The following is a 19816-nucleotide window of genomic DNA, read 5'->3' on the forward strand; positions in this document are numbered from 1 at the left end:
GGACCATCTTAGAAAACCGGTCACAAACCACCCAGATGACAGACATCTTCTGAGAAACAGGAAGATCAGAAATAAAATCCATGGAAATATGCGTCCAGGGCCTCTCAGGAATAGGCAAAGGCAAAAGCAACCCACTGGCACGGGAACAGCAAGGCTTAGCCCGAGCACAGGTCCCACAGGACTGCACAAACGAACGCACATCCCGCGACAAGGAAGGCCACCAAAAGGACCTAGCCACCAAATCTCTGGTACCGAAAATCCCAGGGTGACCAGCCAACACCGAACAATGAACCTCAGAAATTACCCTGCTAGTCCATCTATCAGGAACAGTTTCCCCACTGGACAGAGGTCAGGTTTATCAGCCTGAAACTCCTGAAGTACCCGCCGCAAATCAGGGGAGATGGCAGAAAGAATCACCCCCTCCTTGAGAATCCCAGCCGGCTCAAGAACTCCCGGAGAATCAGGCAAAAAACTCCTAGAAAGGGCATCAGCCTTCACATTCTTAGATCCCGGAATATACGAGACCACAAAATCAAAACGGGAGAAAAACAGAGACCACTGAGCTTGTCTAGGATTCAACCGTTTAGCAGACTCGAGATAAATCAGATTCTTATGATCAGTCAAGACCACCACGCGATGCTTGGCTCCCTCAAGCCAATGTCGCCTGTTATGACCCCAATGGCAGAGGGTCTCAGAGGTTATTACCAAGTCTGCACACACAAAAAACCAGCTCATAGGGCAGTGGTAACTAGGCTGACCGTATAACTGATCCTAGCACAACAAATAGCAGTAGCCGGGGAACGTACCTACGTTGGTTCTAGACGTCTCGCGCCAGCCGGAGAACTAACTAACCCTAGAAGGGAAACAATAGACCTTTCTTGCCTCCAGAGAAAAGACCCCAAAAGTTGGATACAAGCCCCCAACAAATAATAACAGTGAGGTAAGAAGAAAAGACAAACGTAAGAATGAACTAGGTTTTAGCAAAGAGAGGCCCACTGACTAATAGCAGAATATAGGAAGATGACTTATATGGTCAGCAAAAACCCTATCAAAATTTCCACGCTGAATATTCAAGAACCCCCGAACCGTCTAACGGCACGGGGGGAGAATATCAGCCCCCTAGAGCTTCCAGCAATATCAGGAATCACATTTAGTACAAGCTGGACAAAAAATAAGAGCAATGCAAATAACCAAAAAATAAGGAAGCAGGACTTAGCTTGTTTTGCAAAGAACCAGGACCAGCAGACAGGAGCAAACAGAAAGGAACTGATTACAACGATGCCAGGCACCAGACTGAGAATCCAGGGAGTTTAAATAGCAACACCCCTGGACTAACGAACCAGGTGGGTACCAAGCTGAGGAAAGAAAATCAAAGTGTCATGTCGCTAGTGACCACAAGAGGGAGCCAAAAAGTTCCATTCACAACAGTACCCCCCCCTTAAGGAGGGGTCACCGAACCCTCACCAAGACCACCAGGGCGATCAGGATGAGCAGCGTGAAAGGCACGAACCAAATCGGCCGCATGAACATCAGAGGCGACCACCCAGGAATTATCCTCCTGACCATAGCCCTTCCACTTGACCAGATACTGAAGCCTCCGTCTGGAGAGACGAGAATCCAAGATCTTCTCCACCACATACTCCAACTCGCCCTCAACCAACACCGGAGCAGGAGGCTCAACAGAAGGAACCACCGGCACAACGTACCGCCGCAACAAAGACCTATGGAACACGTTGTGAATGGCAAACGACACCGGAAGATCCAAGCGAAAGGACACTGGATTAAGGATTTCCAAAATCTTATAAGGACCGATGAAGCGAGGCTTAAATTTAGGAGAGGAGACCTTCATAGGAACAAACCGAGAAGACAGCCACACCAAATCCCCAACGCGAAGTCGGGGACCCACACCGCGGCGGCGGTTGGCAAAACGCTGAGCCTTCTCCTGTGACAACTTTAAGTTGTCCACCACATGATTCCAAATCTGCTGCAACCTATCCACCACAGAATCTACCCCAGGACAGTCAGAGGGCTCAACATGTCCCGAGGAAAAACGAGGATGAAAACCAGAGTTGCAGAAAAATGGCGAAACCAAAGTAGCGGAACTAGCCCGATTATTAAGGGCAAACTCAGCCAATGGCAAGAAGGTCACCCAATCATCCTGATCTGCAGAAACAAAACACCTCAAATAAGCCTCTAGAGTCTGATTTGTTCGCTCAGTTTGGCCATTAGTCTGAGGATGAAAGGCAGATGAAAACGACAAATCAATGCCCATCTTAGCACAAAAGGATCGCCAGAACCTGGAAACAAACTGGGATCCTCTGTCAGACACGATATTCTCAGGAATGCCGTGCAAACGAACCACATTCTGAAAGAATAAAGGAACCAGATCGGAAGAGGAAGGCAGCTTAGGCAAGGACACCAAATGGACCATCTTGGAAAAACGATCACATACCACCCAGATGACAGACATGCCCTGAGACACCGGAAGATCTGAAATGAAATCCATGGAAATGTGTGTCCAAGGCCTCTTCGGGACAGGCAAGGGCAAGAGCAACCCGCTGGCACGAGAACAGCAAGGCTTAGCTCGAGCACAAGTCCCACAGGACTGCACAAACGACCGCACATCCCGTGACAAGGAAGGCCACCAAAAGGACCTAGCCACCAAATCTCTGGTGCCAAAAATCCCCGGATGCCCTGCCAACACCGAGGAATGAACCTCGGAAATGACTCTGCTGGTCCATTTATCAGGAACAAACAGTCTGTCAGGTGGACAAGAGTCAGGTCTACCAGCCTGAAATCTCTGCAACACACGTCGCAAATCCGGAGAAATGGCCGACAAGATAACTCCCTCTTTAAGAATACCAGCTGGCTCTGAGACTCCAGGAGAGTCAGGCACAAAGCTCCTAGAAAGAGCATCAGCCTTCACATTCTTTGAACCCGGTAGGTACGAGACCACAAAGTCAAAACGGGAGAAAAACAATGACCAACGGGCCTGTCTAGGATTCAGGCGTTTAGCAGACTCGAGATACATCAGATTTTTGTGATCAGTCAAGACCACCACACGATGCTTAGCACCCTCGAGCCAATGACGCCACTCCTCAAATGCCCACTTCATGGCCAACAACTCCCGATTGCCAACATCATAGTTCCGCTCAGCAGGCGAAAACTTCCTAGAAAAAAAAGCACATGGTCTCATTATAGAGCAACCAGGGTCTCTCTGCGACAAAACGGCCCCTGCACCGATCTCAGAAGCATCCACTTCAACCTGAAAGGGAAGTGAGACATCAGGCTGACACAAAACAGGCGCCGAAGTAAACCGGCGCTTCAGCTCTTGGAAAGCTTCCACGGCTGCAGGAGCCCAGTTAGCAACATCAGAACCTTTCTTGGTCATATCCGTCAAAGGTTTAACAACGCTAGAAGAGTTAGCGATAAAACGACGGTAGAAGTTAGCAAAACCCAAGAACTTCTGAAGACTCTTAACTGACGTGGGTTGAGTCCAATCATGAATAGCTCGGACCTTGACTGGGTCCATCTCCACCGCAGAAGGGGAGAAAATAAAACCCAAAAAGGGAACCTTCTGCACTCCAAACAGACACTTTGAGCCCTTGACAAACAAAGCATTCTCACGCAAAACCTGAAACACCATCCTGACCTGCTTTACATGGGAGTCCCAATCATCAGAAAAAAGCAGAATATCATCCAGATAAACGATCATAAATTTATCCAGGTACTTCCGGAAAATATCATGCATAAAGGACTGAAATACTGAGGGAGCATTAGAGAGCCCAAAAGGCATCACCAAGTACTCAAAATGACCTTCGGGCGTATTAAATGCAGTTTTCCATTCATCTCCCTGCTTAATGCGCACAAGGTTGTACGCACCACGAAGATCTATCTTGGTGAACCACTTGGCACCCTTAATCCGGGCAAACAAGTCCGACAACAGAGGCAAAGGATACTGAAATTTAACAGTGATTTTATTCAGAAGCCGATAGTCTATACAAGGTCTCAAAGATCCGTCCTTCTTGGCCACAAAAAAGAATCCCGCACCAAGAGGGGAAGAGGATGGACGAATATGCCCCTTCTCCAGAGACTCCTTGATATACGAACGCATTGCGGTATGCTCAGGTACAGACAGATTAAATAATCTTCCCTTAGGAAATTTACTACCCGGAATCAAATCTATAGCGCAGTCACAGTCCCTATGAGGAGGAAGAGCACTGGACCTGGACTCGCTGAATACATCCTGATAATCAGACAAATACTCAGGAACTTCCGAAGGAGTAGAGGAAGCAATAGACACCGGCGGGGAATCGCAATGAATTCCCTGACAGCCCCAACTTGACACAGACATTGCCTTCCAATCCAAAACTGGATTATGGGTCTGTAACCATGGTAGACCCAAAACGACCAAATCATGCATCTTATGCAGAACCAGAAAACGAATCACCTCCCGATGTTCAGGAGTCATGCACATGGTTACCTGTGTCCAAAACTGCGGCTTATTTTCCGCCAATGGCGTAGCATCAATACCTCTAAGAGGGATAGGATTTACCAACGGCTCAAGAACAAAACCACAGCGTTTGGCAAATGAAAAATCCATAAGACTCAGGGCAGCACCTGAATCCACAAACGCCATAACAGGGTAGGAAGACAATGAGCAAATTAAGGTCACAGACAAAATAAATTTAGGTTGCAAATTACCAATGGCGACAGGACTAACCACCTTTGTTAAGCGTTTAGAGCATGCTGATATAACATGTGTAGGATCACCACAGTAAAAACACAACCCATTCTGACGTCTATGATTTTTCCGTTCATTTCTAGTCTGAATTCTACCACATTGCATTAAATCAGGTGTTTGTTCAGACAACACCACCAGAGGATTAGCGGCTTTGCGCTCCCGCAAACGCCGGTCAATTTGAATAGCCAGCGCCATGGAATCATTCAGACTTGTAGGAATGGAGAAACCCACCATCACATTCTTAATGGCTTCAGAAAGGCCATTTCTGAAATTTGCGGCCAGAGCACACTCATTCCACTGAGTAAGCACGGACCATTTCCGAAATTTTGGGCAATACACTTCAGCTTCATCCTGGCCCTGAGAGATAGCCAGCAAAGCTTTTTCTGCCTGAATTTCAAGATTGGGCTCCTCGTAAAGCAACCCGAGCGCCAGAAAAAACGCATCAATATTTGCCAATGCCGGATCTCCTGGCGCTAACGAGAAGGCCCAATCCTGAGGGTCGCCCCGCAAGAAAGAGATAACAATTTTTACTTGCTGAGCTGAGTCTCCAGACGAACGAGGTCTCAGAGATAGAAACAATTTACAATTATTCCTGAAATTCCTAAACTTAAATCGGTCTCCAGAGAACAGTTCAGGAATAGGTATTTTAGGTTCTGACATAGGACTACAAGTAACAAAATCTTGAATGCCCTGCACACGAGCAGCAAGCTGATCCACACTAGTAATCAAAGTCTGGACATCCATGTCTGCAGCAAGCTCAAGCCACTCAGAGATAAAGGGGAGGAAGAAAGAAAAAAAAAAAAAACTCAGAATTTCCTTTCTTATAATCCCACTTCTGCAATGCATTAAGTATTACTTTTGGCCTGGCATACTGTTATGACCCCAATGGCAGAGGGTCTCAAAGGTTATTACCAAGTCTGCACACACAAAAAACCAGCTCATAGGGCAGTGGTAACTAGGCTGACCGTATAACTGATCCTAGCACAACAAATAGCAGTAGCCGGGGAACGTACCTACGTTGGTTCTAGACGTCTCGCGCCAGCCGGAGAACTAACTAACCCTAGAACTGAAACAATAGACCTTTCTTGCCTCCAGAGAAAAGACCCCAAAAGTTGGATACAAGCCCCCAACAAATAATAACGGTGAGGTAAGAAGAAAAGACAAACGTAAGAATGAACTAGGTTTTAGCAAAGAGAGGCCCACTGACTAATAGCAGAATATAGGAAGATGACTTATACGGTCAGCAAAAACCCTATCAAAATTTCCACGCTGAATATTCAAGAACCCCCGAACCGTCTAACGGCACGGGGGGAGAATATCAGCCCCCTAGAGCTTCCAGCAATATCAGGAATCACATTTAGTACAAGCTGGACAAAAAATAAGAGCAATGCAAATAACCAAAAAATAAGGAAGCAGGACTTAGCTTGTTTTGCAAAGAACCAGGACTGTTGTGAAATTGGATTCTGGGCTCCCCCGGTGGCCACTGGTGGAATTGAACTTGTGTGCATCATCCTCTCTGTTCACCTGTTCCCATCAGGATGTGGGAGTCTCTATATAACCTTGCTCCTCTGTCAGTTTCATGCCGGTCAACAATGTTATCAGAAGCCTTTCTGTGCATGTTCCTGCTACTAGACAACTCTCAGCTAAGTTGGACTTTCGTCCTTGTTTGTTTTTGCATTTTGTTCCAGTTCACAGCCGCTGTTTCGTTACTGTGTCTGGAAAGCTCTTGTGATCTGAAATTGCCACTCTGGTGTTATGAGTTAATACTAGAGTCTTAAAGTAATTTCTGGATGGTGTTTTGATAGGGTTTTCAGCTGACCATGAAAGTGCCCTTTCTGTCTTCCTGCTATCTAGTAAGCGGACCTCGATTTTGCTAAACCTATTTTCATACTACGTTTGTCATTTCATCTTAAATCACCGCCAATATATGTGGGGGCCTCTGTCTGCCTTTTGGGGAAATTTCTCTAGAGGTGAGCCAGGACTGTATTTTCCTCTGCTAGGATTAGTTAGTCCTCCGGCTGGCGCTGGGCGTCTAGGGATAAAACGTAGGCACGCTACCCGGCCACTGTTAATTGTGCGGCAGGTTTAGTTCATGGTCAGTTTAGATTCCATCTTCCAAGAGCTAGTTCTTTTATATGCTGGGCTATGTTCTCTCGCCATTGAGAACCATGACACAGGACCAGCAGACAGGAGCAAACAGAAAGGAACTGATTACAACGATGCCAGGCACCAGACTGAGAATCCAGGGAGTTTAAATAGCAACACCCCTGGACTAACGAACCAGGTGGGTACCAAGCTGAGGAAAGAAAATCAAAGTGTCATGTCGCTAGTGACCACAAGAGGGAGCCAAAAAGTTCCATTCACAACAGTCGCCACTCCTCAAATGCCCACTTCAGAGCCAACAACTCCCGATTGCCGACATCATAATTACGCTCAGCAGGCGAAAACTTTCTGGAGAAGAAAGCACATGGTTTCATCAAAGAGCCATCAGAATTTCTCTGAGACAAAACGGCCCCTGCCCCAATCTCAGAAGCATCATCCTCAACCTGAAAAGGGAGAGAAACTTCTGGCTGACGCAACACAGGGGCAGAAGTAAAACGACGTTTAAGCTCCTGAAAGGCCTCAACAGCCGCAGAGGACCAATTCATCACATCAGCGCCTTTCTTCGTCAAATCGGTCAGAGGCTTCACCACACTAGAAAAATTAGCAATAAAGCGGCGATAAAAATTAGCAAAGCCCAAAAATTTTTGAAGGCTCTTTACAGATGTGGGTTGAGTCCAATCATGAATGGCCTGGACTTTAACAGGGTCCATTTTAATAGCCTAGGGAGAAAAAATGAAACTTTCTGAACTCCAAAGAGGCACTTAGACCCTTTCACAAACAACGCATTAGCACGAAGGACCTGAAATACCATCCTAACCTGCTTCACATGAGACTCCCAATCATCGGAAAAAACCAAAATATCATCCAAATACACAATCATGAATTTATCCAGATAATTCCGGAAGATATCATGCATAAAGGACTGAAATACCGATGGAGCATTAGAGAGCCCGAATGGCATCACAAGATATTCAAAATGGCCTTCGGGCGTATTAAATGCGGTTTTCCATTCATTACCTTGTTTAATACGCACGAGATTATACGCCCCTCGAATGTCGATTTTAGTAAACCAACTGGCACCCTTAATCCGAGCAAACAAATCAGAAAGCAAAGGTAAAGGGTACTGGAATTTGACCGTGATCTTATTGAGAAGGTGATAATCTATACAGGGTCTCAAGGAACCATCCTTCTTGGCAACAAAAAAAAATCCCGCTCCCAATGGTGACGAAGACGGGCGAATATGCCCCTTCTCCAAGGACTCCTTTACATAACTCCGCATAGCGGCATGCTCTGGCACAGACAGATTGAAAAGTCGGCCCTTAGGGAACTTACAGCCAGGAATCAAATTAATGGCACAATCGCAGTCCCTATGAGGAGGCAGGGAACTAGACTTAGGCTCATCAAATACATCCTGGAAATCCGACAAAAACTCAGGAACTTCAGAAGAAGGGGATGAGGAAATGGACATCAAAGGAATATCACTATGTATCCCCTGACAACCCCAACCAGTTACAGACATAGATCTCCAATCCAGCACTGGATTATGTACCTGTAACCATGGAAAACCCAGCACAACAACATCATGCAAATTATGCAACACCAAAAAGTGAATATTTTCCTGATGTGCTGCAGCCATGTACATGGTCAACTGTGTCCAGTACTGGGGTGTTATGGTTCTCAATGGCAAGAGAACATAGCCCAGCAAACATAAGAACTAGCTCTTGGAAGGATGGAAACTAAACTGACCATGAACTAAACCTGCCGCACAACTAACAGTAGCCGGGTAGCGTAGCCTGCGTTTTATCCCTAGACGCCCAGCGCCGGCCGGAGGACTAACTAATCCTGGCAGAGGAAAATATAGTCCTGGCTCACCTCTAGAGAAATTTCCCCGAAAGGCAGACAGAGGCCCCCACAAATATTGGCGGTGATTTAAGATGAAATGACAAACGTAGTATGAAAATAGGTTTAGCAAAATTGAGGTCCGCTTACTAGATAGCAGGAAGACAGAAAGGACACTTTCATGGTCAGCTGAAAACCCTATCAAAACACCATCCTGAAATTACTTTAAGACTCTAGTATTAACTCATAACATCAGAGTGGCAATTTCAGATCACAAGAGCTTTCCAGACACAGAAACGAAACTACAGCTGTGAACTGGAACAAAATGCAAAAACAAACAAGGACTAAAGTCCAACTTAGCTGGGAGTTGTCTAGCAGCAGGAACATGCACAGAAAGGCTTCTGATTACAATGTTGACCGGCATGGAAGTGACAAGAGGAGCAAGGCTAAATAGCGACTCCCACATCCTGATGGAAACAGGTGAACAGAGAGGATGATGCACACCAGTTCAATTCCACCAGTGGCCACCGGGGGAGCCCAAAATCCAATTTCACAACAGTACCCCCCCCTCAAGGAGGGGGCACCGAACCCTCACCAGAACCACCAGGGCGATCAGGATGAGCCCTATGAAAGGCATGGACCAAATCGGAGGCATGAACATCAGAGGCAGTCACCCAAGAATTATCCTCCTGACCGTATCCCTTCCATTTAACCAGATACTGGAGTTTCCGTCTGGAAACACGGGAGTCCAAGATTTTTTCCACAACGTACTCCAACTCGCCCTCAACCAACACCGGAGCAGGAGGCTCAACGGAAGGCACAACCGGTACCTCATACCTGCGCAATAATGACCGATGAAAAACATTATGAATAGAAAAAGATGCAGGGAGGTCCAAACGGAAGGACACAGGGTTAAGAATCTCCAATATCTTGTACGGGCCGATGAACCGAGGCTTAAACTTGGGAGAAGAAACCCTCATAGGGACAAAACGAGAAGACAACCACACCAAGTCCACAACACAAAGCCGAGGACCAACCCGACGCCGGCGGTTGGCAAAAAGCTGAGTCTTCTCCTGGGACAACTTCAAATTGTCCACTACCTGCCCCCAAATCTGATGCAACCTCTCCACCACAGCATCCACTCCAGGACAATCCGAAGATTCCACCTGACCAGAAGAAAATCGAGGATGAAACCCCGAATTACAGAAAAAGGGAGACACCAAGGTGGCAGAGCTGGCCCGATTATTGAGGGCAAACTCCGCTAAAGGCAAAAAAGCAACCCAATCATCCTGATCTGCAGACACAAAACACCTCAAATATGTCTCCAAGGTCTGATTCGTCCGCTCGGTCTGGCCATTAGTCTGAGGATGGAAAGCAGACGAGAAAGACAAATCTATGCCCATCCTAGCACAGAATGCTCGCCAAAATCTAGACACGAATTGGGTACCTCTGTCAGAAACGATATTCTCCGGAATACCATGCAAACGGACCACATTTTGAAAAAACAGAGGAACCAACTCGGAAGAAGAAGGCAACTTAGGCAAGGGAACCAAATGGACCATCTTAGAGAAACGATCACACACCACCCAGATGACAGACATCTTCTGAGAAACAGGAAGATCCGAAAATAAAATCCATCGAGATGTGCGTCCAGGGCCTCTTCGGGATAGGCAAGGGCAACAACAATCCACTAGCCCGAGAACAACAAGGCTTGGCCCGAGCACAAACGTCACAAGACTGCACGAAGCCTCGCACATCTCGAGACAGGGAAGGCCACCAGAAGGACCTTGCCACCAAATCCCTGGTACCAAAGATTCCAGGATGACCTGCCAACGCAGAAGAATGAACCTCAGAAATGACTTTACTGGTCCAATCATCAGGAACAAACAGTCTACCAGGTGGGCAACGATCAGGTCTATCCGCCTGAAACTCCTGCAAGGCCCGCCGCAGGTCTGGAGAAACGGCAGACAATATCACTCCATCCTTAAGGATACCTGTAGATTCAGAATTACCAGGGGAGTCAGGCTCAAAACTCCTAGAAAGGGCATCCGCCTTAACATTCTTAGAACCCGGCAGGTAGGACACCACAAAATTAAACCGAGAGAAAAACAACGACCAGCGCGCCTGTCTAGGATTCAGGCGTCTGGCGGACTCAAGATAAATTAGATTTTTGTGGTCAGTCAATACCACCACCTGATGTCTAGCCCCCTCAAGCCAATGACGCCACTCCTCAAAAGCCCACTTCATGGCCAAAAGCTCCCGATTCCCAACATCATAATTCCGCTCGGCGGGCGAAAATTTACGCGAGAAAAAAGCACAAGGTCTCATCACGGAGCAATCGGAACTTCTCTGCGACAAAACCGCCCCAGCTCCGATTTCAGAAGCGTCGACCTCAACCTGAAAAGGAAGAGCACCATCAGGCTGACGCAACACAGGGGCGGAAGAAAAGCGGCGCTTAAGCTCCCGAAAGGCCTCCACAGCAGCAGGGGACCAATCAGCAACATCAGCACCCTTCTTAGTCAAATCAGTCAATGGTTTAACAACATCAGAAAAACCAGCAATAAATCGACGATAAAAGTTAGCAAAGCCCAAAAATTTCTGAAGACTCTTAAGAGAAGAGGGTTGCGTCCAATCACAAATAGCCTGAACCTTGACAGGATCCATCTCGATGGAAGAGGGGGAAAAAATATATCCCAAAAAGGAAATCTTTTGAACCCCAAAAACGCACTTAGAACCCTTCACACACAAGGAATTAGACCGCAAAACCTGAAAAACCCTCCTGACCTGCTGGACATGAGAGTCCCAGTCATCCGAAAAAATCAAAATATCATCCAGATACACAATCATAAATTTATCCAAATAATCACGGAAAATGTCATGCATAAAGGACTGAAAGACTGAAGGGGCATTTGAAAGACCAAAAGGCATCACCAAATACTCAAAGTGGCCCTCGGGCGTATTAAATGCGGTTTTCCACTCATCCCCCTGCTTAATTCGCACCAAATTATACGCCCCACGGAGATCTATCTTAGAGAACCACTTGGCCCCCTTTATGCGAGCAAACAAATCAGTCAGCAGTGGCAACGGATATTGATATTTAACCGTGATTTTATTCAAAAGCCGATAATCAATGCACGGCCTCAAAGAGCCATCTTTCTTAGCCACAAAGAAAAAACCGGCTCCTAAGGGAGATGACGAAGGACGAATATGTCCCTTTTCCAAGGACTCCTTTATATATTCTCGCATAGCCGCATGTTCAGGCACAGACAGATTAAATAAACGACCCTTAGGGTATTTACTACCCGGAATCAAATCTATGGCACAATCACACTCCCGGTGCGGAGGTAATGAACCAAGCTTAGGTTCTTCAAAAACGTCACGATATTCAGTCAAGAATTCAGGAATCTCAGAGGGAATAGATGATGAAATGGAAACCACAGGTACGTCCCCATGCGTCCCCTTACATCCCCAGCTTAACACAGACATAGCTTTCCAGTCAAGGACTGGGTTATGAGATTGCAGCCATGGCAATCCAAGCACCAACACATCATGTAGGTTATACAGCACAAGAAAGCGAATAATCTCCTGGTGATCCGGATTAATCCGCATAGTTACTTGTGTCCAGTATTGTGGTTTATTGCTAGCCAATGGGGTGGAGTCAATCCCCTTCAGGGGTATAGGAGTTTCAAGAGGCTCCAAATCATACCCACAGCGTTTGGCAAAGGACCAATCCATAAGACTCAAAGCGGCGCCAGAGTCGACATAGGCATCCGCGGTAATAGATGATAAAGAACAAATCAGGGTCACAGATAGAATAAACTTAGACTGTAAAGTGCCAATTGAAACAGACTTATCAAGCTTCTTAGTACGCTTAGAGCATGCTGATATAACATGAGTTGAATCACCGCAATAGAAGCACAACCCATTTTTTCGTCTAAAATTCTGCCGTTCACTTCTGGACAGAATTCTATCACATTGCATATTCTCTGGCGTCTTCTCAGTAGACACCGCCAAATGGTGCACAGGTTTGCGCTCCCGCAGACGCCTATCGATCTGGATAGCCATTGTCATGGACTCATTCAGACCCGCAGGCACAGGGAACCCCACCATAACATCCTTAATGGCATCAGAGAGACCCTCTCTGAAATTCGCCGCCAGGGCGCACTCATTCCACTGAGTAAAATTCAGGCAAAGGAATTCTAGGTTCAGATATAGGAACATGAACAACAAAATCTTGTAAATTTTGAACTTTCGTGGTGAGATTATTCAAACCTGCAGCTAAACTCTGAATATCCATTTTAAACAGGTGAACACAGAGCCATTCCAGGATTAGAAGGAGAGAGAGAGAGAAAGGCTGCAATATAGGCAGACTTGCAAGAGATTCAATTACAAGCACACTCAGAACTGAAGGAAAAAAAAAAAAAAAAACTTCAGCAGACTTCTCTTTTCTCTCCTTTCTCTGTCAATTAATTTAACCCTTTGTGGCCGGTCAAACTGTTATGGTTCTCAATGGCAAGAGAACATAGCCCAGCAAACATAAGAACTAGCTCTTGGAAGGATGGAAACTAAACTGACCATGAACTAAACCTGCCGCACAACTAACAGTAGCCGGGTAGCGTAGCCTGCGTTTTATCCCTAGACGCCCAGCGCCGGCCGGAGGACTAACTAATCCTGGCAGAGGAAAATATAGTCCTGGCTCACCTCTAGAGAAATTTCCCCGAAAGGCAGACAGAGGCCCCCACAAATATTGGCGGTGATTTTAGATGAAATGACAAACGTAGTATGAAAATAGGTTTAGCAAAATTGAGGTCCGCTTACTAGATAGCAGGAAGACAGAAAGGACACTTTCATGGTCAGCTGAAAACCCTATCAAAACACCATCCTGAAATTACTTTAAGACTCTAGTATTAACTCATAACATCAGAGTGGCAATTTCAGATCACAAGAGCTTTCCAGACACAGAAACGAAACTACAGCTGTGAACTGGAACAAAATGCAAAAACAAACAAGGACTAAAGTCCAACTTAGCTGGGAGTTGTCTAGCAGCAGGAACATGCACAGAAAGGCTTCTGATTACAATGTTGACCGGCATGGAAGTGACAGAGGAGCAAGGCTAAATAGCGACTCCCACATCCTGATGGAAACAGGTGAACAGAGAGGATGATGCACACCAGTTCAATTCCACCAGTGGCCACCGGGGGAGCCCAAAATCCAATTTCACAACACTGGGGTTTATTCTTGGCCAATGGTGTAGCATCAATCCCCCTTAGGGGAATAGGGCTCCGCAAAGGCTCCAAGGAAAAACCACAGCGCTTGGCAAATTCTAAGTCCATTAAGTTCAGGGCAGCGCCAGAATCCACAAATGCCATAACAGAAAAGGACGACAATGAGCAAATCAGGGTAACAGACAAAAGAAATTTAGGCTGTACAGTACTAATGGTAACAGACCTAGGGACCCTCTTAGTACGCTTAGGGCAATCAGAAATAGCATGAGCAGAATCACCACAGTAAAAACACAGGCCATTCTGACGTCTGAATGTCTGCCTTTCTGCTCTAGTCAAAATCCTATCACATTGCATAGGCTCAGGACTCTGCTCAGAGGACACTGCCATATGGTGCACAACCTTGCGCTCGCGCAGGCGCCGATCAATCTGAATGGCCAAAGACATTGACTCATTCAGACCAGCAGGCGTGGGAAACCCCACCATAACATCTTTAAGGGCTTCATAAAGACCCTTTCTGAAAATCGCTGCCAGGGCATACTCATTCCATTTTGTGAGCACAGACCACTTTCTAAATTTCTGGCAGTATACTTCTGCTGCTTCCTGACCCTGACACAGAGCCAGCAAAGTTTTTTCTGCCTGATCCACAGAATTAGGCTCGTCATACAGCAATCCGAGCGCTTGAAAAAATGCGTCAATATTGAGCAATGCAGGATTTCCTGGCTCAAGGGAGAATGCCTAGTCCTGCCACGCCACGCAGCAAAGAAATAACAATCTTCACCTGCTGAATGGGGTCACCAGAGGAACGGGGTCTCAAAGCAAAAAACAATCTGCAATTATTTTTAAAGTTCAGAAATTTAGATCTATCCCCAGAAAATAAATCAGGAATAGGAATTCTAGGCTCTAATACCGGAGTCTGGACAACATAATCTTGGATACTCTGTACCCTTGCAGCGAGTTCATCCACGCGCAAGGACAGACCCTGAACCTCCATATCAGCACCAAAATCCTGAACCACCCAGAGATTAAGGGGGAAAAAAAAGACAAAACAAGCTACAAAGGAAAAAAAATGACTCAGAACTTTCTTTTCCCTCTTTTGAGATGCATTTAACACATTGTGGGCCAGCTGTACTGTTATGACCTGGTGGTTAAGAGGCCACACTGATATGACCTGGTGGCTAAAACGCAACATGGGACGAGCTCTGAGGAGGTGGTATCTCTACTGACCGCAGTCCCTAATCCTAACAACAACACTAGGAATAGCCGTGGGATGTTCCTGACTCTCCCTAGACACCTCTTCACAGCCTAAGAATTAACTACCCCTAAAGAAGGAAATAGAAAGCTATCTTGCCTCAGAGAAAACCCCAAAAGGAAAGACAGCCCCCCCACAAATATTGGCTGTGAGTGGAGAGGGAAATGACGTACACAGAAATGAAATCAGATTTCAGCAAAGGAGGCCAATACTAAACTTGATAGACAGAGAGAAAAGGATACTGTGCGGTCAGTATTAAAAACTACAAAAATCCACGCAGAGTTTACAAAAATGAACTCCACACCGACTCACGGTGTGGAGGGGCAAATCTGCTTCCCAGAGCTTCCAGCTAGCCTGAATATGACATAGTGACAAGCTGGACAAAAAGAGACATATTTGCAAAGCAATAGTGTCCAAAGAAAATGGACAAACAAGAACTAGCAGAAACTTATCTTTTGCTGACAAGGACAGGCCAAATGAGAAATCCAAGGAGAGAACAAAATCCAACCTAAGACATTGACAGCTGGCATGAACTAAAGCCCAGAGCAGGTTTAACCCCTTCCCGACATGTGACGGTATAGTACGTCACATGTCGGGACCCCCGCTTTGATGTGCGCTCCGGCGGTGAGCGCACATCAAAGTCGCGACATGTCAGCTGTTTTTTACAGCTGACATGTGCGCGCAATAGCGGCGGGTGAAATCGCGATCACCCGCCGCTATTAACTAGTTAAATGCCGCTGTCAAGCGCAGACAGCGGCATTTAACTACCGCATCCGGCCGTGCGGCCGGATATGAGCGCATCGCCGACCCCCGTCACATGATCGGGGGTCGGCGATGTGTCAGGAAGGTAACCATAGAGGTCCTTGAGACCTCTATGGTTACTGATTGCCGGTGGCTGTGAGCGCCCCCCTGTGGTCGGCGCTCACAGCACACCTGCAATTCTGCTATATAGCAGCGATCTTATGATCACTGCTGCATAGCAGAGCCGATCGGGCTGTGCCTGCTTCTAGCCTCCCATGGAGGCTATTGAAGCATGGCAAAAGTAAAAAAAAAAAGTTTTTAAAAATGTGAAAAAAATAAAAAAAATATAAAAGTTTAAATCACCCCCCTTTCGCCCCAATCAAAATAAATCAATAAAAAAAAAACCCAACCTACACATATTTGGTATCGCCGCGTTCAGAATCGCCCGATCTATCAATAAAAAAAAAGCATTAACCTGATCGCTAAATGGCGTAATGAGAAAAAAATTCGAAACGCCAGATTTACGTTTTTTTGGTCGCCACGACATTGCATTAAAATGCAATAACGGGCGATCAAAAGAACGTATCTACACCAAAATGCTATCATTAAAAACGCCAGCTCGGCACGCAAAAAATAAGCCCTCACCTGACCCCAGATCACGAAAAATGGAGACGCTACGAGTATCGGAAAATGGCGCAATTTTGTTTTGTTTTTTGCAAAGTTTGGAATTTTTTTTCACCACTTAGGTGAAAAATAACCTAGTCATGTTAGGTGTCTATAAACTCGTAGTGACCTGGAGAATCATAATGGCAGGTCAGTTTTAGCATTTAGTGAACCTAGCAAAATAGGCAAGCAAAAAACAAGTGTGGGATTGCACTTTTTTTGCAATTTCACTGCACTTGGAATTTTTTTCCCGTTTTCTAGTACACGACATGCTAAAACCAATGATGTCGTTCAAAAGTACAACTCGTCCCGCAAAAAATAAGCCCTCACATGGCCAAATTGACGGAAAAATAAAAAAGTTATGGCTCTGGGAAGGAGGGTAGCGAAAAACGAAAATGGAAAAACGGAAAAAGCTCCGGGGGTGAAGGGGTTAAATAACAAACCCAGCAGGCAAGGCGATCAGTGATGGCAGCTGCTACAGCTACCTAAAGGAGCAGCAGTTCCACTCGAAACCACCAGAGGGAGCCCAAGAGCAGAACTCACAAAAATACCATTAGCAACCACAGGAGGGAGCTCCAGAACGGAATTCACAACACTCGGACCACTGAGTAAGGCTACGTTCACATTTGCGTTGTGCGCCGCTGCGTCGGCGATGCAACGCAAACAAAAACGCGACAAAACGCACGCTAAAACGCTGCGTTTTGCGACGCATGCGTCCTTTTTTGCCGAAAGTTGGATGCAAAAAAAATGCAACTTGTTGCGTTCTCTGCGCCCAACGCTTGCGGCCATGCGTCGCAAAACGCAGCACAACGCATGTCCATGCGCCCCCATGTTAAATATAGGGGCGCATGACGCATGCGGCGACGCTGCGGCGCCCGACGCTGCGGTGCCGAACGCTAATGTGAACGTAGACTAACAGTCCAGTTATTTTTCTCCTTGGACTAGGTAAGATGTATCTGACATTGTCTATTGGTCATTAGTGGCTTGACACAAGGAATGCGTCACTTGTAGCCCATATCCTGGATAGTCTGTGTGTGGCGGCTCTTGAAGCAATGACTCCAGCAGCAGTCCACTCCTTGTGTATCTCCTCATAATTTTTAAATGGCCTTTTCTTGACAATCCTTCCAAGGCTGCGGTTATCCCGGTTGCTTGTACACCTTTTTCTACCACACTTTCTCCTTCCACTCAGCTTCTTTAGCAATGACCTTTTGTGGCTTACCCTCCTTGTGGAGTGTGTCAATGACTGCCTTGTGGACATCTGTCATGTCAGCAGTCTTCCCCATGATTGTAGAGCCTACTGAAACAGACTAAGGGACCTTTTTAGACGCTTAGGAAGCTTTTGCAGGTGTTTTTGTTAATCTAATTTACTGAGATAATGACTTTTGGGTTTTCATTGGCTGTAAACCATGATCATCAACATTAACTGAAATAAACACTTAAATAGATCACTCTATTTTGTAATGACTATATTATATACGAGTTTCACTATTGAACTGAAATAAATTAACTTTTTTATGATATTCTAATTTAGTGAGACACACCTGTATCTATTCTTTGTCCCATGCTCTGCAAGTAGTGGATGACCCTTTGCTTTCTCTACAATTGGCTCAGCCACATGCCCACCTGGGCTGCCAGTGCTCATCATAACTGCCTCCTAGTGCCAAACCTTGGGCAGTAGTTTCACTGTCTGATGACGCCACCTACTGGCAACATTAATTATGGCGCCTCTCTTTTAAAAATGCACTGGTGTAAAATGCAACAAATTGCCTCTTCATTGTGTTGCATCTGGCGTTGGCAGAGAAAATCACCAGCAATGGGTGATGTCAACCTGCACTATCATTTAGACCAATGTCTACCATAATGGTGTGGCAGAAGCCTACACCCGTCTCACTAGAATTAAGGTGCCAGTCGCTAAATCCCTTTTATTCAGGAAGTGTTGTAGTTCAGAATGACACCAGTCAGTTTACCATATATTATACTAAAAAAAACGAAAAAATAAAAAAGACTAATTTTTTGTATTTGTTTTTACAGAATTCAATGTGTAGTAAAAATTACCTGGAAACCTGATTCTCCAGGTCTCTACGATTACAGAGATACTAAACTCACATAGCTTTAAGTAGTGAAATAACATTTCAGACGTTTGGCGAAACAAGCAATTTTTTTTTTCTTTTCACTTTCCAAGACCCGTAACATTTTTATTCTTCTATCGATAGAGCCGTGTGAGGTCTGTTTTTATGCGTGGCGAGCTGATGTTTTATATATCTCAATTTGGGGCCCATACTATGCTTTGATTGGCTTTCATTGCCTTTTTCTGGGAGCTGTGCTGCCTGAAAAAACACAATTGTGACTTTATTTTTATTTTTTTTCCCTCCACAGCATTTACTATGCGAGGTAATTCATTTTATATTTTGATAGATTGGACTTTAACAGACGCGACAATACAAAATTTGTTCATTTTAGTTTTTCATGGGGAGGATTCAAATTTGCATTTTTTTTCTCTACCTTAAAAACTTATTTTTATTCTTACTATATTTTTTTAGTTAGATTGCTTACAGCATATACAGTATATTGCAAAACCGCAGCCTCATATAAAGCTCGTCTTATGGCTGGTTCAGAGGAGAACCATGATGGCAGCAACGGGGGCCTTCAGCATTGTAACTCATCAGTGCTCTGAAATAGCTTCATGAAGGTGATGAAAGAGCTCCATTTTAATGCCACAGTCAGAAACTGCCAGCAGCAACTAAATGGTTAACAGCAGCAATGAGATCTCAGCTTTGACCACTGATGTTGATGGTAAAATAGCCTACAGCTTCAAGGAAGCTTAGCTACTAAGCCCTGTCCACACACACTGACCCCAATGCTGATGAGCATGGGGTTAAAAGACTTTTTTTTTTTTAATTCTTTTGATTGGCACCTCCATTACTTGGTGCCCGAGACCTTTTTGCCTTCTCTCATCCCACTACTGCATGGCCTATAAGACTTCCTATGTAAACTTGGTGCTCTCCTTAATCAAGCACCAGAGATTTTACTTTCCCCCCTTCACAAAAGAAAAAATAAAAATCACCAAAGTGCTCCTGTCTAGCAGATCTGAGTAGAACCTTGCCCATCTGACGTCACTACAGATGTTTATTAAAGAGGTCATCCAATACTTTTGTATTGGTAGCTTTTCCTTCTAATGGGTCATCAATAACTGATTAGTGGTGGTGCGACACCGACCAGGAAGGCATAGTGCTGCTGAGACAGTACAGACAA

The 19816-nt window shown here is 45.5% G+C and overlaps 1 protein-coding gene across 2 annotated transcripts in view; it reads right to left on the reverse strand.

Annotated features, from left to right (window-relative positions):
• The window catches only part of CCDC32 (coiled-coil domain containing 32), a 47829-nt gene that overhangs the window by 26549 nt on the left and 1464 nt on the right, over positions 1–19816 (reverse strand). The window lies entirely within an intron of this gene.

Source organism: Ranitomeya variabilis, chromosome 1 (assembly GCF_051348905.1).
Source record: "Ranitomeya variabilis isolate aRanVar5 chromosome 1, aRanVar5.hap1, whole genome shotgun sequence".
Lineage (NCBI taxonomy): Eukaryota > Metazoa > Chordata > Amphibia > Anura > Dendrobatidae > Ranitomeya > Ranitomeya variabilis.